This window comes from Mirounga leonina, unplaced genomic scaffold (genome assembly GCF_011800145.1).
Source record: "Mirounga leonina isolate KUSES-001 unplaced genomic scaffold, KU_Mleo_1.0 Mir_224, whole genome shotgun sequence".
NCBI lineage: Eukaryota > Metazoa > Chordata > Mammalia > Carnivora > Phocidae > Mirounga > Mirounga leonina.
In genome coordinates this window covers 1,804,843-1,828,090 of record NW_023270615.1, presented here as the reverse complement: position 1 = coordinate 1,828,090, position 23,248 = coordinate 1,804,843, and the positions used below count along the sequence as shown (strand labels likewise).

At 39.3% G+C, this 23,248-nt stretch overlaps 1 long non-coding RNA gene across 1 annotated transcript in view; it reads right to left on the bottom strand.

Moving 5' to 3' along the window:
• The window catches only part of LOC118026265, a 102,589-nt gene extending 85,402 nt beyond the window's left edge, over nt 1–17,187 (bottom strand). Inside the window, exons 1-2 of the long non-coding RNA XR_004683510.1 lie at nt 17,074–17,187; nt 14,121–14,239 (exon numbers count right to left, since the gene is read on the bottom strand). This is a non-coding gene — a long non-coding RNA (uncharacterized LOC118026265). The remainder of the gene's footprint in view (nt 1–14,120; nt 14,240–17,073) is intronic.
• Nucleotides 17,188–23,248: the final 6,061 nt, after the last annotated feature.

The following is a 23,248-nucleotide window of genomic DNA, read 5'->3' as shown; positions in this document are numbered from 1 at the left end:
GAGACAGTGAGAGAGGGAACACAGCAGGGGGAGTGGGAGAGGGAGAAGCAGGCTTCCCGCTGAGCAGGGAGCCCGTTGCGGGGCTCGATCCCAGGACCCTGGGATCATGACCTGAGCTGAAGGCAGACGCTTAATGACTGAGCCACCCAGGCGCCCCGAAAGTACTGAGTTTCTATGAATATTTTCCCAGTAATTGATTGAATGAAGCAGATTCTCAAGCAGATTCACAACCCTACTGCTTCAGAATCTCACTGTGTGAAAGTGTGATCGAAGAATCACCTGTATGGGAAACACTATGGGTTTTTGTTGAAATGCGGGTTCCAAGTTCCACTCCTGGCCCGCTGATTGAGAAATTTTCAGATAAACAACAGATACCTTTTTATTGTAAGTGAGACCCAATTATTCCATGGGTCATACTCACACTAAAAAAAAAAAAAAAAAAAAATTCCATCAGTGTTCACATTGTGCTACATGGACGAAGCCAGACACAAAAGGCTATGTATTGTATGATTCCAACTATACTGTGTTAGAGGTAAGCTTCCAAAGACAGCAAACTGATCAGTGGTTGTCAGGGGTGGAGGGTAAGTGAGGGATTGGCTAAAAGGGGGCATGGAGGAAATTTTGGGGGATGGAACTATTCTAGATGTTGAGTGTGGTAGTAGTTACATGATGTATATATTTGTAAAAATATATAGAACTGTATACCTAAAAAGGGTGAATTTTATCATATGTAAATAGTACTTCAATAAACCCGACTTTAAAAAAAAATTCATTGTTCACCTGAAATTCACATTTAACTGGCTGCCCTGCATTTTTATTTTCTAAATCTGGCAACTCTATCTGGTATCGGAGTAAATCAATTCCTTTTTAAAAAGGAACCTTCAGTAGTTCTTAAGCACACCACCACAGACGTTTCTTGACCACAATGCTAGAGCTCTTTTGTGAACTTAATACTATACCAGCAGTCACTGGACAAGTGAGATTATATCACTTGTTTACTAGGGTCTGGGATAGCTATGGTCCCTGACTGCAGTGGATTTGTACAGTTACCGGAAACAACCATGTGCTTGATACCACTGACTGCCTGATTTTGCAATGGACAGTGGCGAGGAGGAAGACATTTTGGTTTTGGTGATTCCAGCCTGGCAATTTCTGACAGTGTTAGTGCCTCTTTGTGGGCTAAAACCAGGAAACCTGGTTGAAAAGTTGCTAATGAAGAGGCAATAAGGCTAGTGTTTTCCTTTCTGTTTCAGAAAGGGACCTGCAGACTCTAACCACCTTTTTGGTAAGGGAACATTGCCACCTAGCAACAGAATCAAGGCTCCAGACAAAAAGAATGGACTCCGGCTACACATTTTCAAGTGCACAGATTTGCAAGTTTGAGTTTTGATTACTTTCCACTTATCCTTCAGGGTCTGTTAAGCCTTCCATGGAATGCAGGGACAAAAAGTCATTTACCAGTAGAGTCCAGGTTTGTGAAAAGTGGAAAGGAACTCTAAAAAAGGACAGTAATATAAATAAGAATGGATTCCCTTTAGTATGCACTGGTAAGTATGAGAATAAAACAAATAAAACTAAATAGACTCTGTTGAAAGAAACTTCTTTCTGCCAAAAGCTATATGGATGAAATTCATATTTATTTTGCAGTTCATAAAATGTCCAAGTTCCTGACACATACAAAAGGCTAAATAAAAATTACCAGAATAGGGCGCCTGGGTGGCTCAGTTGGTTAAGCGACTGCCTTTGGCTCAGGTCATGATCCTGGAGTCCCGGGATCGAGTCCCACATCGGGCTCCCTGCTCAGCGGGGGGTTTGCTTCTCCCTCTGACCCTCTTCCCTCTCGTGCTCTCTGTCTCTCATTCTCTCTCAAATAAATAAATAAAATCTTTTAAAAAAAAATTACCAGAATAGAATCTCACATATAAAAACAGCATGACTTGGAAGCATTAAGCTTGGCTCCCACTTGAAATTCCAGGACCAATTAAGTGCTCCCCCCAAATCTAGCTAATCCTATAGTCTTCAAACTCATCCCAGCAAAATTCACAAAGTCTCATGCCATGTGTGTTTCTAAAAGGATAAATCTTGCCATCAGAAAAGAGAAACTATTTAGTTAGAATTTCCCAAGCATTTGATGTAGGACTTTTTTTTTTTTTTTTGTAAGGGGGCTTTTTTTCTTTTTCTTTTTCTTTTTTTTTAAAGATTTTATTTATTTATTTGGGACAGAGAGAATGAGAGACAGAGAGCATGAGAGGGAGGAGGGTCAGAGGGAGAAGCAGACTCCCTGCCGGTCAGGGAGCCCGATGCGGGACTCGATCCTGGGACTCCAGGATCATGACCTGAGCCGAAGGCAGTCGTTTAACCAACTGAGCCACCCAGGCGCCCCAGAAAACTTTTTTTTTTAAAGATTTTATTTATCTATTTAATAGAGAGATTGAGAGCAAGCACAAGCAGGAGGAATGGAAGGCAGAGGGAGAAGCAGGCTCTGTGACAGGGGACTCGATCCCAGGACCACGGGATCATGACCTGAGCGTAAGGCAGTCGTTTAACCAACTGAGCCACCCAGGCGCCCCAGGGGGCTTTTTTTCTAACAGCTAGTTAGAAAAAGAAAACTCCTTTCAGCTTGTCAATTTTATAGTCTCTCCTGGCTTAGTGCCACCAATCTTAAATATGTCCTTGTAAGTTGTAGCAAGAAAGACTATATTGCTGTAATAAGTATTTACTGTCCCTTATCTGATCCTGAAGAATTGTGATTTCAAAGTAGTGCAGTCTTACAGTTGGGTACAAAGATACACTCTACAAATTTGTACAACCTCCACCAAAAGGTTATTTTACATAGAAAAAAATTTTAAACATTTTAACTTTCAATGAAAACAGTCACCTTTTTTTTAATTGAATACTTACAATGGGCCAGATATTGAGCTACGAGCTTACATAAAGGAGGTAGATATCATTACGCCCATTTTACAGATGTGGACACTAAAGCTTGGAGAGTTTAAGTAATTTGGGTCAGATCACACAACTAGTAAGCCATCAGAGCTACACTTCAATGCCTCTGGTTGGAACTCCAGAGGATAGGAGCGATGCCTCACAAGCAAAGTCAGTAATAAAAACTTTAAGTACGTGGCTGAACTTTAAGCCAGGCTGAAACAGATAATATCTATATACCTAGTCAACCTGCTTCAGCTGTGTCCTGAGAGAAGGATGATGAACCCAAAACAAACCCACAACCAGATCCCAAGGCCACATTCTCATTACAGAGGGTTATCCTAGCACAGAAGACTCAGATGTCTCAGGTAGGGCAGTGGACATTGGGTGGTGTTCCAGTAATCAAACGCTGTGTAACAAACCACCCTAAAACTTAATGGATTAACAAACAAACAACAATAACAACAACAAAAACTTAAAGGATTAAAAGACCAACTACATTTATTTTGCTGATGAATCTGCAATTTTGACAGGGATCAGTAGAGACAGTTCATCAGTAACAGGTAGCACCCCTCAAAGGCTGGTTTTAGAATTATCTGCCAGCCTTTTCAGTTAGAATCTTAGCTGGGGCTGTCAGCCAGAACACCCAAATGTGGCCTCTTCTTGTGTCTGGGGTTTCTCACAAAATGGTGGCTGGGTTCCAAAGGTTAGTATCCTTAGAGAGAAAGATCCAGACAGAAGTTGGATTCCCTCTTATGACTTAAACTTAGAAATCACTTAACCTCACTCTTGTGGGTTGAACTGTATCTCCTCAAAAGACATGTTCAAGTTGTAACCCCCAGTACCTGTTAATGTGACCTTATTTAAATATTGGGTCTTGGGGTGCCTGGGTGGCTTAGTTGGCTAAGCATCCAACTCTTGATTCAGCTCAGGTCTTGATCTCAGGGTTGTGAGTTCAAGCCTCACACTAGGCTCCATGCTGGGTGTAGAACCTACTTAAAAAAGGGGGGGGCGTCTTAATCAAATTAAGATGGGGCCATATTGGATTAGGGTGGGCCCTAATCCAATGAATGTCATCCTGAAAAGAAGAGGAAAATTTGGACATGGGACACACACACAAGGAAGACTGCCATGTGACAATGGAATCAGAGATTGGAATGATGCATCTGCAAACCAAGGATGGCAAGGTTTTCTGGCAATCACCAGAAGCTAGGAAAGAAGCCTGGAACAGACTTTCCCTCAGAGTACTCCAAAAGGAATCAATCTTGATGATGCCTTGGTTTCAGAATTCTATGCTTGAGAACTGTAAGACAATATATTTCTGTTGTTTAATTCACACAGATACTTTGTTATGGCAGCCCTAAGAAAGGAACACACTCCTGTCTGCTGCATTCTATTCATTGACCCAGCCAGGAAGTGCCACCCAACTTTAAGGGAAAGATAAATAGAATCCAACTTTTGGTAGAGGCTAGCAAAGCTCTGGAAGGGAACGTGGGACTTGAAATACTGCTATGGTCATTTTTGAGAAATACAATCTGCCATAATTAGAAAATCCCAATCCATAAGACTTGAGTATCTTTGGACAGTTGCTTTGCTGAACTTTATATCCTGGGGTATATAAAGTTTTCAGTATATTCTTCAATGGATATTGTAAAGATACTGGAATTAGAAATTCCTTCTTACCAGATTATGTGCTGGGGTTACTTTCAGAAGTGGAGGTTTATTCTGGGAATACACACACACACACACACACACACGTTTGCGTGCCTGGATATAAACATACCTGTATTTTTTAAAGGCAACAAGAACAGAAAACATTTTCCACTTTCATTTATTCCCAGAAAGAGAGCTTTGAATGGACTTCAGTATATGGTTTGACAGAAAACGAGTGACGATCTAGAACATTCATCCACTTGCCCATGTTAAAGAACTTTGTGAGAGCTGGACTCAGAATGTTCTGTGCTCTTCATTACCAAGGATCAGCCAATTCATGCACTGTGACTGCCTTGACAGGAGATGTGGAGTGAGATACGGTGGTATATAACTCCCTTGTGCATAATGTCAGTGATACCTGCTAAGGAACAACTCTTTGTGCTTTCTGTCCAACTCTGAACAAAGTGAATGATGGTCCCTAGTTACATCAGCTGTGAGCCCTGGGAGTGAGCACAAAGCAGTTGAAAATGTTTCTTGGTGTGAGTTATTTCTCTATCTTATCTCTCTATCAATGAGCTTTTCCGCCTTTATGTTCTCCCACATGGGCAAGAGTTGGAGAAGGGGAAGGAAACAGTACTGAAGCAGAGCAAGACTGAGGCATCTCCCCTAGACAATTTCCCCCTCCCCATTTGGGACTCTCTCATACTAGCCCTCTTAGTATAGAAATCTTGTCTGATTGTTTCATCAACTATGTGTGTACAGAGATACCCAAAGAAATAGGATCCAGGAATGACTTTCTGTGTAACAAAAGACGAGTCTCTGAGCTCTTTCCAACCACGAACTCTCCTTTGATAAGTCCTAAGCCCCAAGTACATGAAAGAGATCACTGGCATGGGAGGCTCATGTCCCGAGTATCTTAGTTCTGCCTTCTCTACCTAATGGGTCACTGAAAATCTTGGCACTTGAAGTTGGAAAACAAAAACAATGATAATATGCAGTATTATTCAACAGACTGTTAAAATAATAAATTAAATTTCTCAGACTCTAGGCTTTACTTGCTCTCTAAGTCTGCCCCATGTGATAGGAGCTAAAAGTTGCTTTTCTAGGTCTAGAATCCAGAACCTAGGGCAGGTAAAGAGCCTGGGGGAGCCAGGTGAACCATACCGCCCCTGAATTTTCAACTCGTCTAGGAGTAAAGGACAACACTGGTAAAAAGGGTGGCTCCAGTGACTTATTTCACCACACATTCATGGGGAACCACCATACCTCCTTTGTCTTTTTCTTTGTGGCCTCACCCTCTTTGGAGTCTTTGAGAGGTACTGTCCCACTTAGCCCTTGAAGAAGGCTGTGCCCCATATGACGTAAGTTTAATGTGGGTATGTAAAGAAGTCTATTTTAGAAAAACTCTGAAGGTCTCAGGGAAAGGGACCATAATATATGCATCTTACTATCAAATGTTCAGGAAAGAGATTAATATAGAGACAGATAGAGTAATGGCATAACATTTTTAAAAATACAGGAATTCATGCAACTTTTTTAAAGTTTGCAATTAGGGGCGCCTAATTGGGTGGCTCAGTCGTTGGGCGTCTGCCTTCAGCTCGGGTCATGGTCCTAGGGTCCTGGGATCGAGCCCCGCATCGGGCTTCCTGCTCCGCGGGAAGTCTGCTTCTCCCTCTCCCACTCCCGCTGCTTGTGTTCCCTCTCTCGCTGTATCTCTCTCTGTCAAATAAATAAAATCTTTTTAAAAAATTAAAATTAAAATTAAAATTAAAAAATAGAAAAATAAAGTTTGCAATTATTTCTAAACATAATACCTTAATGCTCACAAAGTACCAGGTGACTTATTAGAGATGCCAAATAAGAAATAAGGGGGCATGGGGGAGGCTAAAAACAAGGGATCGGTTATAGCTCTGAGTAGTTAGATCACCTCCCCTTCCTTGGTTTCTATCCATCACTGAACAACCAAATTAGTTTTCTTCTACCTCCTCCCCATCCTTGCACCCTGCCTCAAAGAGAGTGCAGGGTTGGTGATTAATCACTGGAGAAGTGGAACTGAACAGTTTTTGAGCTCAGAGATCCAAGTAAAGCAGAGTGTGGGGTGAGGTGCCAGGACTGCCTGAAAATGCCTTCAGAATGGGAGTTCCCATCTTACCACACACCTCAAGCACCCACCATTGCTTCAAAACCTCCAGCAGTTACAGAAACCAAGGCAGGAGATCAGTGGGCCTTGCCCATGAGAACTTTAAATTCCAGAGAAAAGCCCTCCCGATACAGATATCTGAGTGTCCAATCCCAAAAAGAAGCTCTCCACGCAACTCCTCTGGAGTAAGATACACATTTGTACATAGAGTCTCCATATACTAAAGGTCTTATTTCTAAAGATGGGCAGAAATCCAAAGTTCACCATACACTTAAGAAAAACCTAAAACATGAAAGATAGAGACTAAAAAAACCCACAAATAATAGAACTTAGAGGAAAAGGAGATAATAAAGGAAGCCAAAGAAAACTATAAAAAAAAACTATATTATTAATACCCTTGGAGATAACAAAAAATACTGCATACTTGAAACGTGACTAGAATATCATAAAAATTGAATGCCATAGCACAAGAAAGTATGCTTAGAAGTCAAAAATAATTTCCAAAAGGAAAATCATTCATAGGTAGGACAGAAAACAATCTTTAAAGAAATGTCCCAAAGAAGTGAACTAAAAGACAAAAAGAGAAGAGAGTAGAAGCTAGAGGCTTGGCCCAAGAAGACAAGAATCCAACTGAGTAGGTCCTCCAGAAGGGAGAAGGGAGAAAAATTATTTTATAAGCATATCCTACGGTATGGTCAGAAATGAAGGACTGAGCTTCTCAATACAAAGAGACCACTAAGTACCATGAACAAAAAATGAAAAGATCCACAGTCAGGCAGGCCGGAGGAAATTTCAGAGAACCTGGGATAAAAAGAGAACTACTTACAGTATCAGAAGAAAAACCACATATTACCAAAAAATAGGGAAATCCGAATTGCACTGGACTTCTCAGGAGTACTTATGAAAGCCAGATCCAGTGAAGAATGCTGTCAAAATCCTAACAGAAAATTATTTCCCAACTTGTATTCTCTACTTTGACAAACAATCATGAGGAAAAGATGGAATAAAAAGACATTTGAGGGAATAAAAAGACATTTGAGGTCTCCGAAAATTGATCTCCCTTGCACTTAGTGTTAGGGAGCTCCTGGTGGATGTGTCACCGTTAAAATGAGAGGGAAAAACAAGAAAAAGGATAATTTAGCGTATAGGAAATGGGGTCCCCAAACAAGAGTGCATGGAATGGAAGCCCCTGGGTGGCAACTGTGCAGCAGGTTCAGAAAACAAGTAGTCTATACTGAATAAGAGGATGGAGGACTGTCTTCAGGGGAATAAAGGCAATGATTGCTTGATGGTCTTGAGCACATAGCAATGGGCATGAAATTTAAGATACACAGGAAATCTGGTGAATTAAAAATAATATGTGTAAATTTAAATTATATTCCCCGTATGAAGAACAAAATATTTTCCTCGAAAGTTAACACAATTAGAGTTATACTACTGGACACAACAGTCAACAATATTTATCTGATCACATGTAATCATGTAAAGAATGTAATTTACTGAATATTATATTGAATATGTTTGTAATATACAATGATGTGTGATGCATCATAACGTATAACAATAATGTAAAAACTGCATACTGATTTAACCATATATTATAAAATAACTATATTAGGATATGGGTGGGAAAACGGAGCTGGTGGTGAAAGTGGTATTCTCAGTTTCCCTTGTAAGAGAACAATGTATAAGGTCTAAAATTGACGATTCAGTAAAATAATGATTAAAAGCATACTGTTCAAAAATATGGAGATAAATATTGCAAGAAATGGCTACAGGAATTTAAAGCCATTGCCTTTGGAAGGCAGGACTTGAGATAGAAGGAGATGGGGGGAGAAGGGACATAGCATTTCTGTTATAAGATTTCTAGCAAGATCTGATGTTTCTTTTGTTATTATTTAAATTAAAGTTAGTTAACATATGTTGCATTATTAGGTTCAGGGTAGAGTTTAATGATTCATCAGTTGCATATAACACCCAGTGTTCATTACATCATGTGCCCTCCTTAATACCCATCACCCAGTTACCCCATCCTCCTACCCGCTTCCACTCCAGCAACCCTGTTTGTTCCAAGAACTGATGTTTCAAAGTGCATGCATTACTCTGATAGAAAATAAAAATTCGTTTAAGAAACATCCAATAAAAACGAGTATTCATCAGAGGTTTGTGAAATCTGAAAGAGACTTAGATTGGTGTGCCAGCCCAGAAGCCCCAGTTGCCCTGAAGTCTGCCAAAACCAGCAACCAAGAGATGTGTGGGCTAAATGCCTTAAGGACGGAGCAAGGCCTAGGCCTTATTTACCTCTGTACTCCAGCCAGGGCTACCTTCATGAGCAGTCCCCCAGGGTTCCACACTTAGAAGAACCCCTATCTTGGTTTAATATTCTACTCTCATCTGTCTCAAAATTCTTAATTGTATCTTTCAGCTTGTGTTTTCTAAGTGAAGTCAATGGGACAATGGCGCATGCCTATAAGAAGAGGGGCCCGTGCGGTAAGTAGCATTCCCACTGTTCTTGTTGCCCCAATCATACACAGCAGTCACCATGCTCCACGTGCACTGCATTCAGCTGGACCTGCAGCGTGGGCAGACTCACCCCATGTCACCAGAACGTCTGAGTGAGCAGAGGGACTGACAGCCCCTGGAGGCTGTGCTTTACATTCTCATCAAAGTCCTTTGAACACAGGGAAGGCAATGGAGTTCTGAGAAACATCAACGACCAAGGAACCTATCATTTCCTTCCCTACTCATTTACTTTCCTCTATCAGCCAATTGCTTACCCTGGAAATGATGACATAGAAGGAGAGGGCAACCCATGGTTCTTTTCCCTTTCAGTCCTTATTCACACAACACTGAGCAGAAGGTAGGAATCAGGGGAGAAAGTGTACACGTTGAAAAGTAAAATTAAAACAGTTGAGTGAGTTTCATGCAGCGTTTCCACGGCATAGGTAAGAAAGAAATACATACGCATATACAACCTATGAAGGATAAATTGTGTAATTTGTAATTTTGCACTGAAAAGCTCTTATATATGCAATTAAAACTCACATTACATGAGATAAAGATGAGTGAAAAAATTCATGCTGATGATGCCAAATTTTAGTTTTTCTTTACTTAGAACAACAAAATACCCTGACAAGTTGAGAGAGAGAGACTTTGGAAAAAAGGAAAAGCTTCTATGTTTTAGTACGGCTAACACCACTTTTTTCCTGCTTTTCAAAGGACCCACATTCTCATTTTGCCCTGGGCCCTGTCAGTTATGAAGCTGTGGCTGGACACATTTTCTGATTAATTTAAAGCTATGGAGGGTGACAAGTCTAAGGTGAGGAGGTCATCTGCCTCATCTTCTAATAGGCACCATCTGTTTTTATGGTTTTTAATTACATAAGTGACTTAGATTGAGTCCCCAGAAGCAGACTCAGAGGGGGAACCGTTCTAAGACAATCCAGGGGAGCTTGAACTGGAAGGAGGCCAGAAAGAAAGTGCAATTTCAAGTAAAGTCCCCTGGAGCCAGTGAAGTCATTTAGGGTGAATCACAGGGGAGCTGTACAGAATCAAAATGCATGCCTTTGAGTTGCCCAATCAAGGGCTAGACTGCGGGAGTCTGTATACTCCTTCTGTCAGTTATTTGTTAAAAGCTGGGTGGGGACAGGAACATGAATGACCAGCCATGTCTGGCTCCCCAGGCCACAGGCAAAGCTGTTTCTGGTAGCCTGAAGTCACCCTAGCAACAAAGAGACACAGGTGCTGACTGCTGGAGGGCCAAGCATCTTGGGTGCCAGAAAGCATAAAACATAAATACATTCTAATAAAACTGCCTGGAACATCAGAAATGTGGTAAACAAAAAATGCTCCTCCAGAGGAGGGTAACTCTGGTAACAATGTGATGTGTGTTCTTCCAGGTCATTTTCTGTGCTCTGACATTCAATCCACAAATATTTACAAGTGCCTGCTGTGTGTCCACTAGACGCTGCAGATATATAAGATGGACTTGGTCTCTGATCTCACATATCTTACCTTCTAGTGGGCATGGTACTTGTCTGACTGTCCTGTATCTCGCCTGTTTCCCTTTACGATGTATCATGGATACTTTGCTACATCAACATATGCAAATTTGCTACATATTTTACTGGCCACATAGAATTCCACAAAATGGACATGGGCGTAATTAACCACTTCCCTGTTGATTAAGCAGTGATTCCTAAAGGAAAATACCTGAGAAGAAAATAAAGCAAATATCTTCTTCAGATCTGTGTGTCAGTATATTCTGAGGCTGACTGAGAGATCACTGTTGTAGGATGAAGATGTGTAGGGATAAGTAGAGCAATCTACCTGAAGTTAAATCTAAGAGAATGTTTCAGGAATATTCTGCCTGGGTAAGGATGAGCAGAGGCGTGGGAGTCAGGCCAACCTGAGCATGAAGGCCATAGTGATGTGAGGAAATTGTACAGATGTTGCCATTATAAACCATTATGAAGGGCGCCTGGGTGGCTCAGTCGGTTAGACGTCTAACTCTTGATTTCAGCTTGGGTCATGATTTCGGGGTCTTGGAGTCAAGCCCCATGTTGGGCTCCAGGCTCAGCACAGAGTCAGCTTGAGGTTCTCTCTCTCTCTCTCTCAAATAAATAAATAAATAAAATCTTAAAAAAAAAAAAAAGAAGAAGAAAGAAGCCATTATGAGTCTTTGGAGGAACTTCAAGTCCTTTTACAATAGGTGTATATTGTATGATTTCCAGTTATTAGTTTACCACGCAATACTCTGATGCATACTAATAATACAGACGGGGAAAATAAAGACCAAGGTCACACAACCAGGGAGTGGTGAAACCTGGATTTGAACTTCAGTCTGACTCCTTAACCCATATTTTTTCCGAACACAATGCTGTCTGCACTTTTGCTAAATTGTCAGCTTTTAAGTGGCAGAGTATAAATTGGGTTTGTATTTTACTGCCTGGCCCAGGAGAGGGGGGGAAGATCATGATTAGGGACAATGAAAGTTGTTTATCAGCAGGATGAGCCTATAGGGTAGAAAACTAACTCTTTATTTTTAAGTAAATGTTAAAATAGAAATGTAACATGCATTCAGAAGTGCACAAATCAGAAGTTGCAAGGAGTTTTTATAAAGAACCCCTGTGGAACAAGAGCTTCGCACTCTTACATTACCAGCAACCAACCCAAAGCCCCATCGGGATACACAGTTCTGATTCCTCTCATCATGGATTTATTTCACCTGTTTTAGAACTTCAAAAATGGAATCACTTCAGGTGGTAGGCAGCTTCAAAATGAGTTCCAATGACCTCTGCCTCCTGGTATTGATGGCCTTGTGTCATCTCCTCCCCTTGAGTATGGGCTGGAACTCATGACTTACTTATAACAATAGAATGTCACAAAAGTGAGAGATGGCACTTCCAAGATTAGCAGACAAAGGTCCTACCTTGTTCTCCCTCTTGCTCCCTGTGATAGAGACAACTGCTGTGTCACTGAACTGCACCACCAGAGACCCTAAGGCAAGGAGGTCACAGCCCCCAGCCAGTCACCTATGAAGAAGGAGTCCCGTCCAGAACCAAATAAGCACACTTGGAGGCAGATCCTCCCTCAGTTCAGTTTTCAAACAAGACGACAGCTCCCGCGGACAACCTAAATTACAGCACTGAGGCAGAGGCACTGGCTAAGCCACACCTGGGTTCCTGAGCCACAGAAACTGAGATAAATAAATGTATGCTTTAAGCAGCTAAATGTTGTGGTAATTTGTTATGGAGCAACAGATAACTAATTTATGGTAAGTGCTCATTTGCATCTGGCTTCTTTCAGTCAACATGAAATTTGTGATTCAGCCATTATTTCTGCTTGGAGCAAGAGTTCATTCACTTTTGTTGTATTCTATTGTATTAAGTTATATTTTATTTATTTTGCTCTTGATAGACATTTGGGTTATTTCTAGTTTGGGGCTATATAAATAGTGCTTCTTTGAACACTCTTCTGCAGGCCTCTTGGGACATATATATACACGTATGTGCTGAGTATATACTAGGAGTATGACTGCCAGGTCCTAGGCTACATATACTTTCACTTCCCACACTACTGTCAGTAGTTTCTAAAGTGCACATATTGATTTACTACCAGCAGTGTGTGGGAGTTCCAGCAGCTCCGCATCTTCATCAGCTTTTTTCATCTTGGCCATTATAGTGCGCATATAGTGGTATCCCATTGTGGTTTCCATTTCCGTGATTAATTAAATTGTGTTTTAAATTTTTAACTAAATTACTTTTCTTTTCCCTTATTAAGATGAGTACCTTGTCATGGTTTTTTTGAGTGATTTTGGATATTCTATTCTGTGAAGTGCCTGTTCAAGCTTAGTGCCAATTTTTCTGTTGGGTTGTCTATTTTTTTCTGGAATCAAGTACTTTTTTGGGAACAAAGTTCTTGTCAGAAATGAATATTGATCTTCTGTCACTCTTTGGTTTACCTTTTCACTCTTCAGTGATCATTTTGCTGATCACTTAGATCAATAATCCATCTGGAATTGACTTTTGTATATGGAGTGACATAGGATCAATATAAATTTTTTCCATAAATGACATATAAGCATTTATTGAAAAAAAAAATCCTTTATCCATTGTATTGTCACCTTTGTCATAAATGAAGTGACCTTATCTATCTGGGTAGGGGCCAAACCTGCTGCTCTCTTCCATTGCTCTATTTTTATTCTTTTGTCAGTACCACATTGTTTTAATTATCATAGTTTTAATGAGTCATGTTGTGTGATATATAGTCTTCCAACTTTGTTCTTTTTCATGTCTTACTATGAATCTTCATATAAATTTTAGATTCAGCTTGTCAATTTACAGACAGACAGACAGACACACACACACACACAGGAGAGATACTGATTCTTACTGCATTGAATCTGTAGAAAGTTTGGAGATTACTGATTTACAATATTGAATCATGCAATCAATGACCAGTGATATCCGTTTATTTAAGTCTGATTTATCTCAAAGTTTTTTAGTTTTCCATATAGAGTTTTCATAAACTTTTTGTTATATTTATTCCTAGGTGTTTGATTTTTTAAAACATTTTTTGTTATAAAATATGTTATAGTCAGGAAACCACAAAAGGCAAATATATAGCTTAATGATATTATAAGACAAATACTCTTGTAATCACCATCCAATTAAAGAAATAGAACTTTGCCTGAAGCCCCCCTGGTGTCCTGATCCAATTATAAGTTCTTTCTTCCAAAAAGTAATCATTTTCCTCACTTTTATAATTGACTCATCCTTAAATTTCTTATAAATTTATCATCCAAGTCTGTATCCCTAGACAGCACGGTTTAGTTTTGTTGTTTTAAATAATGACTTATTCTCTTTTACTCTATAAGTCACCTTTCCATCCTTTTACTGACCTTCAATAAATCTGTTGAAGAATACAGGCCACTTGACTTGTAGAGTTCCTCACAATATGGATTTTGCTGAGTACATGTCCATGGTGTAATTAAATATGTTCCTCTGTCCTCTATGTTTCCTGGAAAATAAGAAACTAGTCAATCCTTTTGGGAATACTATAGACTGTGGTGTATCATTTGTCAGGGAGCAGATAATGTCTGCTTATTGGTCTCTTTGTGATGTCAGGAGCCACTGATACTCAGTGAATATACAAATTTTTTTTCTTTTTTTTTAAAGATTTTATTTATTTTTTAGAGAGTGAGCGAGAGAGAAACAGCATGAGAGGGGAGAGGGTCAGAGGGAGAAGCAGGCTCCCCGCCGAGCCGGGAGCCCGATGTGGGACTCGATCCCAGGACCTTGGGATCATGACCTGAGCCGAAGGCAGACGCTTAACCATCTGAGCCACCCAGGCACCCCAAATTTTTTTTTCAATCACCAGAACCCATAGTTCTTAGGAGTTAATCTTGCATTTCCAAATTCTGCCAAGTCCCAACATAAATTCATCAGAGATTGCAAAATTGTGATATTCTAACTTGATCACTTCTTTTCCACTTATTGGCAGGAAAACTTTTATGAAGAGATCTATCCCCTCATCTACCATTTGGTTTCACAGTGATACAGTTCACATTGGAAAGGCAGGATAAAATTTTGGTTATTCTCTCACCCCACCCAATTCTACCTCTACCATTCTAAAAATCAGTTTTCATTATAATGAATTCTTCCCCAATGATCCTCATAAGTTGACTTTTTTTTTTTTTTTGGTATCTGTAGAAACCCATGGATTTAAACCTAGTTGATGGATTTTAATTCATTGTAATTATTATCCCACTGAAGTTCAAATTGTTCTATTGTCCACGGAAAGCCTCCTCACATTTTGGCCACTGAGTCCTTTTGAAATGGTGCTCTTTGATAACTTCCTTGTTATTTGGTCTCACAAAATTTTCCAAGTACATTTCACACAAATGCACCAGAGACCTTAAATCAGCCATTTGAAGACCATAATCTGAGCCCTATGGATATTTTTTTTTTTTACTGAGTTGATCATTGGTTCTAGGCCTATTCAATAGACAAAGACTGTGGGGCGCCTGGGTGGCTCAGTTGGTTAAGCGACTGCCTTTGGCTCAGGTCATGATCCTGGAGTCCCAGGATCGAGTCCTGCATCGGGCTCCTTGCTCAGCAGGGAGTCTGCTTCTCCCTCTGACCCTCCCCCCTCTCATGCTCTCTCTCTCTCTATCTCATTCTCTCTCAAATAAATAAATAAAATCTTTAAAAAAAAAAATAGACAAAGACTGTGTGTGTGTGTGTTCGACACATTTTTCATATATAACTATATACATAGTATATAGTTATATATAAATTTATATAAACATAGACCTAAATACCTTTATCTATATAAATATGGTTAAAATGCCTTGCCTGGGTGGCTCAGTCGATTAAGCACCTGCCTTCAACTCAGGTCATGATCTCAGGGTCCTGGAATCAAGCCCTGGGTCTGGCTCCCTGCTCAGCGGGGAGTCTGCTTGTCCTTCTCCCTCGCCCTCCCCCACTTGTATGCACACATGCTCTCTTTCTCACTCAAATAAATAAAATCTTTAAAATATATATATACAGCTAAAATGACTTATTAATTATAGACAGATAATTCTAATTCAGCACTGCAGTTTTTAATAAACCTCCTCTATATTACCTCTGTATTCTATTTTCTCCGTCCTGAGAACCCAAGTTCCCTAGCTCACAACGGATGTTATAACTAGAATACTCCAGGGGCACCTGGGTGGCTCAGTCAGTTAAGCATTGGACTCAGGTCATGATCTCAGGGTTGTGAGACTGAGCCCTGTATTGAGCTCACACTGAATGCAGAGTCTGCTTGTCTCTCTCCCTCTGCTCCACCTCCCGCGTGTGCACAAATTCTCTCTCAAATAAATAAAATCTTTAAAAAAAAAATAGAATACTCCATAATTTCTCATTTGTTCCATTCAATCTTACTCACAGAACAGACTCAGAATTGCAATTTCAATATTATGTTTAATAAACAATGATTGAAAACAGTTTTAACTTCATTTGGTGTTTGTTCAGTGTTTCTCTGTCATTTATAGGACTGATACCTACATTGCCAGAGCATAAAGCCTTTGCATATGATAGTCCTTCCTGTTTAACCCTCATTTACCTCTCATGCTACAAGCAGTACTATATTTAATGCTCACTAGCCGTACTTATATTGATTATCTCCAGTCATTTTGGCTGTGTGATACTCTTTTTTTAATAGTTTCCTTCATAAAGGTTCATGGAATTAAGATAACCTGAGTTCTTGCATGTTGATTAATAGTTGGTCTGTACCCTTTATAGTTAAAAGTTAGTTTTGTTAGGATTAAAATTCCAACCTCCCATTTTAGGTCTAAAATTTCTCTAGAATACATCTTGGTGTTGATCATTCTGACTTACTATTCTCAGGTATGTAATATACTTGTTCAATATGCAGTTTCTATTAGTATTACTTTTACTATTCTATTATTATTTTAGAAAAGTTCTTAAATTATACTGTTAGTATTTGTTGTTTCCTTGCTTTGATTTTATTCATTTGGTGCTCCTATCATTTGTATATTTGATTTCTTTTTTTTGCCTATATTCAGTATTTGTCACTTTCTCTTGAATCTTTCAACTGCTTTTTGTATTTTAAAATTTTAGAATATTCCATAATTTATGGAGTATTTTTCATCTATTTTTCATAAGGCATTATCTGTTGTGTTTATTCACTCTTGTGTTTCTCCTGATTGACTTTTTTTACTTCTTTTTTAAATGAATTCTTTCCATTCGAATTTATTCCTGAGATCTGTTTTATGTTTGAATATTAAGCCAACTACGCATCACCAGAATAAAACCAATTCAGTTGGGATGTATTATAGTTTTACATACCATGGATACAGGTTGTGCTTTTGTTTATAATTTTTCCATGCATGTTCAGAAGAGAAATTGGCCTGTGATTCCATTCTTGTAATACTCTTTTCAGCTTTGGTCTGAAGCTTATGCTACCTTCCTTAAAAAAAAAAAAAGGGATTTGAGTAGTGTTTTATTTCTGTTTCCTGGAAGATTTTTAAGTAAGATTGCTATTTCTTCCCTAAATATTTGGAAGAATTTACCAAGAAACTCAGTTATCTCTGGAAATTGTTTTCTGTAAAGGTACTTAATCAAGGTTATTAGATACTCTTTTCTTTCTTGGGTTATTGTTCAGTTGCATTTTTTAAGAAAATGTAATTTTGGATGAATTTTCAAATTTCTAAGCATAAAATTCATCATAATTTTAGCAGCACTGAGATATAATTTACATTACATAATTTAACATCATTTCACCCATTTAATGTAAGCAATTCAATGCAATCCATGGAGTTGTTCAACCAGCACCAAAATCCAATTTTAGAAGATTTTTGTCCCTCCACAAAAAACTCAAGACACATCAGTAGTCTTTTGCCATTCTCCTCAATCCTCTCAACCCTAGGCAACCACTCATCTACTTTCTGTCTCTACAGATTTGCCTATTCTGGGCATTTCATAATAAATGGAGTTATATAATATGTAGTCTTTTGTGAGTGATTTCTTTCACTTTGCATAATGCTTCCATGGTTCATCCATGCTGTAACATGTATCAATAATTCATTCCTTTTCATAGCTGAAAAACATTTCGTTGTATGAATATTCCACATTTTGTTTATTCATTGATCAATAGATTGACATTTGGGTTATTTCTACCTTTTGATATTATTAATATGCTTCTATGAACATCACTTAAAAGTTTTTGTGTGGACCTAAGTTTTTACTTCTGTTGAGTATATATCTGGTAGTGGAAAGTGCGGGATCATGAATAACTCTTATGTTCAAATTTTGAGAAACTGTCAGACCATTTTGTAAAATGACAGCACTATTTTACATTCCCACCTGCAGAGTATGTGGGTTTCAGTCTCTTGTCTTATGGCCTAGAACATGACCTACCATGGAGAGTGTTTCATATGTACTTAAGAAGGTGAATTTAAGTCTTGTTGGGTTAAGTGTTTTACAGATCTTTGTTAGGTCTAGTTAATTTATAGCATGGCTCAGGTCTTCTATCTACTGATCAATCTTCTGCCTACTTGATCTTGATCTATCCATTATTGACACTGGGGTATTGAAGTCTTCAACTAATATTGCTGAATTCTCTATTTCTCCCTTTAATTCTTCATGCATTTTGCTATCTTCTCGCATTTTGGTGTTCTCTTATTAGTTGCACATGTTAATGATTCTTATGTCTTCCTGATGGATTGACCCTTTTGTCACCATAAAATCTCCCTCTTTATATCCAGCAACTACTGTTTTAAGGTCTATTTTGTCTAGTATTTGTATAGCCACTACAGCATTCTTTTTTTTTTTTTTTTAAGATTTAAATTTTTGACAGAGACACAGTGAGAGAGGGAACACAAGCAGGGGGAGTGGGAGAGGGAGAAGCAGGCCTCCCGCTGAGCAGAGAGCCCGATGTGGGGCTTGATCCCAGGACCCTGGGATCATGACCTGAGCCGAAGGCAGACGCCCAACCGACTGAGCCACCTAGGCGCCCCAGCCACTACAGCATTCTTATGGCTGCTATTTGCATGATGTACATTTTTTCATCTTTTATTTTGAATGTATTTATATCTTTAAATCTAAGGAGTATCTCCTGTAGATAACATGTTTTTTGTTTTTTATCCAGTTTGATAATCCTGCCTTTTGACTGGATTGTTTCATTCATTCACATCTAATTTTATTATTGATATGGTAAGGTCTATGTCATTTTACCTTTTGTTTTCTACATGTCTCATGTTTTGGGGGGGTTTTGTTGTTGTTGTTGCTCTATTCTTCTTCCATTGTCTCCTTATATATTAAATGGATAGTTTCTAGTGTAACATTTCATTCCATTTATTATTATCAATTTTTTTTAGTTAATGGCTGTCCTAAAGCTTACAATCTACATCTTATCAGAATCTACTTCAATTTAAACTAACTTCATTCCAGTCAGATATAGAAACTTTTCTTTTATCTACCTCTCTTCCCTCATCCTTTTTTGCTTTTGTTACATTTATATACATCACATACTCAACAACACACTGTCATAAGTATGACTGTAAATAATCTTACCTCTTTTAAGGGAACTGAGAGAAGAAATAAGAGCAAATAAATATTAATAGGGTTTGTTAGGTTAATCTGTTTATTTACCATTTCTGGTTCTCTTCATTTCTTCCTAGGGATTCAGGTTATGCTCTAGTGTCATTCTTACTCTAACACAGCTTTGTTCCCACTGCCTCTTTTGCCCGTATTGTCAAATATACTACATATCTGTTATGTGCACAATAATATAACATTTATGCACTTTTAAATCAGTTAAGAAAGGAGAAATGTGAATTTATTTTGTTTTTTTAGAATTGCCTACACCATTATTTTAATCGGAATTCTTTGTCTTGTTTTGTCGTTACGGATTTGAGTCTGATACCATCTGAAGAACCTCCATTAGTAGTTCTTGTGAAGCAGGTGTTCTAGCAATAAATTCCCTCAGTTTCTGTTTCTGTTATCTGTTAGGTGATACACTGATGATACATGGTGGAGTGGTGGGGAAAACTAAAACAAGATGTATGTATTATGTATGTTTTACTTAAGTGGCTTTGGCAAACTGTAATGTGATAGAAAGCATACAAAGCTACCATCACAGTTCCCCAGGAATGTTCCATAGACTGTTGATGTTAGTAAGGAAGATGTGAATCTCAAATCTTTCATTTGTATTGACCTTATCATCATCAATTCTTCTCCCAGCAATGCAATAACAATAGTTGAGTTCTAAAGTATACCTTCCTCTGTCCCCACAGAAATTGTTCCACAAATTCATAAAGTTCTCAAAGGTGAAAAGTTTCTGTGATGCTTATCAAGTACACAAATGTCAATCAAAATGACAAGGTCACATTGTCCAAGAGCAATATTCTGTGAGATCACCCAACTTTAAATGTATGCACATATTCTAAATACAACTCGATCTGGGACACGTTTTGGTCAATGGAGTGTGAGCAGATATGATGCAAGCAGAGGTCTTAAATGGGCTTAAGTGGGCTCACCTCCCGTGTTTCAGTGGCCACAGCGAGAAGAGTGTGCCCTGGAGGCAGCTACCCGCCCCCCCGTTGGGCCCTGGGGTCAGATGTGTGGGACAGACCTCAAATGGATCCAACCATGGAGCAAAACCAGCCATCTGGAGGTCTAAAACACAGTCACCACAGCTAACCCCTACATCAAAAAAACCCAACATCTTGCTGATGTCACCAAGTTTTAGGATGATGTGTTCCACATTATTACAGCATGAGTGGACTAACACAGTATCTTCCAAACTATTGTTACACAGATGGCTGCCACTGTGCCTATACGTGAGGCAACTGTGTCCTCAGAAATTGTGAGAATTCTTGAACTCTTGGTGCCTCTCCAACACATTTCACATGGTTAAAATTTCCCCAAACAAGTTTGGTAATGTGCCATAAAGACCTCTCCCTAAACTTTTATCAAATATAAACAGAGTTCTTTCTATTTATTTTATGCTTGTATGTAGCTATAATACATTTTATGACTACAAAAGGATGAAAAATTGTACAGGAACATCTTTGGATAGCTGTTATTCACAAGGGAAAATTATAATCAAAATAGGCATTTTGCTGAATGTAGAGCACTGATGCTCCCAGTGTCTCTAAAGGCCAAGTGAACAAAGGCACTTAATAAGGATGGAATCCTGCTCTTCATTTGAGACGGAACAAGCTGTTCTAAAGTGGCGGAGGGATGCTCTTAGCAGCTATTTGCAACACTCTGTGAGCTTGGTTATTACGTTGATATGAAGCAGCCTATTGTCCAAATGTAACTAAATACAGAACCTTGAAAAGTAGAAAAAGAGAGAAAGAGCCAGAGAACTCATTTCATTCATTCATTCATTCATTCATTCATTCATTCATTCACCAAATATTCACTGACCAGGTTGACTATGTGTATAACAGCAATGCTGAGAACTACACAGAACACAGAGATGTATCCCCACTCTCAGAGAGCTCAGATATCAGCAGGGAAGAGAAGATGCAGATGCCTTATGGCAGTTCCAGGTGTGTCCTATTAAATAAACCGTTCACAAGTTTAGAGGAGAGAAAGGATCCATATCTTGCTTGGATTCTCAGTGAAGCTTTCCCAGAGAAGGAGACATAAGGGCAGTGACTAGAAGAGTTTTTGACATAATACGTAGAGCTGGAAGGGAGCAAAGATGTAGAGATGATTAGACCCATAGGTTAAAAACAAGTCTGAAAAGTGAAATTAAAGCCAAATTGTGGAAAGTTCTAAATGTCATTCTTAAACGTTTGGCTTTATTGTGTTGGCAACGGGTGTCATGGAAGGTTTGGGCAGAGCAATAGCATGATCCATGAACCCTGGGAGGCGTAATAAATGATGTAAGGAGAGCCTGAAGTAGGAAGACCTACTATTCTCTGAAGCAATCATCATAATCCACATGTAAAATAATAAATGGTGGAGTAATGGCAACGCAAATAGAAGAAAGAAGTATGAGAGACGCTATAAAGGAAAAACTGCCAGGGCTTGATCACTGATTAGGTACATTCATTTGTTCATTTAAGAAGTGTTATAACTAGTGTTATAGTTACATATGGCATGTAGTAACTGTGCTAGTCACTGGCGATGCAAAATAGACGAGATCTCTTCCTCATGGACCATACGGTGAGTAACTCTCTTAAAATGGCTGTGAAATGTGATGAAGGCTATGAACGAGAGGTACATGGTGTTATGAGAGCTTATGGTAGGGGGATTTGATGAATAGAACAGGTAAGGGAATGTTTCCTTGGCAATGTGACACATGACCTGATAAAGATGAGGAGGCATTAACCAGGTGCAGACTGAAGGGGATATTTCATGTAGAGGGGTAAGCATGGACAATGAACCACTGAAGTATGTAGGTGTGAAAGGAGTCCACTGTGGGCTGGACTCCTGAAAAATGAACGGGAGAGGGGTGCAAGATGAGGCTGCAGAGATCATGCCCCCATCATGTCCAGGGGATGCAGTGCCCTGTAGACCAGATACTCAAAGTGCCAGCATACAGTCAGATAAGGAGCTCATTCTAGAATGTAACAACACATTGCTATTTTATCCTAAGAGAAATGCGAAGTCATGGAAGGATTCGAATAGGAAGTGGTGGTGGCTGCATTACGAGGCATGGATTGGAAGGCAGCCAGAGTTCATGAAAAGAAGATGAAGAAGTCTCTCTCTGAAAATTTATTTTCCTGGTGAAGTAAGAGGTATCCTCTTCAGATCAGAGAGCAGGGACCCAGTGTCTAGTGGTGACATGAAAAGAGTAGAGGAAGTCTGGAAGAGCCATTGTGAAGAGCTGTAAGTAAAGGAATGGAAAAAAGAAATGGGAATGACTGGGCAGTTAAAATAAGACAGCCTATGTTGTTGACCAGGTTGACACAGGCCTGTGACGGATCCAACAAACTTGTTGTGCTGAAACCAGGTCCAGAGAAGATCAGTGTTAGAGATGTGCAGAAGGCATCTGCATCGAGGCTCCATGGAAAGGTAAGTTAGGTTGGAAGTCTGGGAATAATGGCAGGATGGATCAGGGGTGAAGTACAGTGAATAAGAGGTAAAATGATCCCACTTAACCAGTGGATGGTGTCAAAAACCAAACTCCACATACTGAATAAAACAAAACAGAAGGATGAGCTTATTTCAAGGCTTCTGACCTCCAACCTAGGGAACTCAAAGCTCTGGGAGCAATCAATTCTGAGTCGTTCGCAGGCTAAGGGATTTTTATGGGGTAATGCAGAAGTTATTCAGTATTTTCCAGCTGACTGGTTGCCTAGTCGTCTATCTTATTTGGATCAGGGTAGCTGAGTCAAAGGAACAAGGAAGTCCAGAGAAGGTGTGATCAGAGTTGGCATTTGGGGATTGGCTGGTGTCCTTTGCTGATTTCTAAGCAGAGCTGTACATTCCTGTAACTTAGATTAAGTTTCCTTTATGTGTGGCAATTGACCATCTTCATTCTATCCCTGACATAAGTGACTCC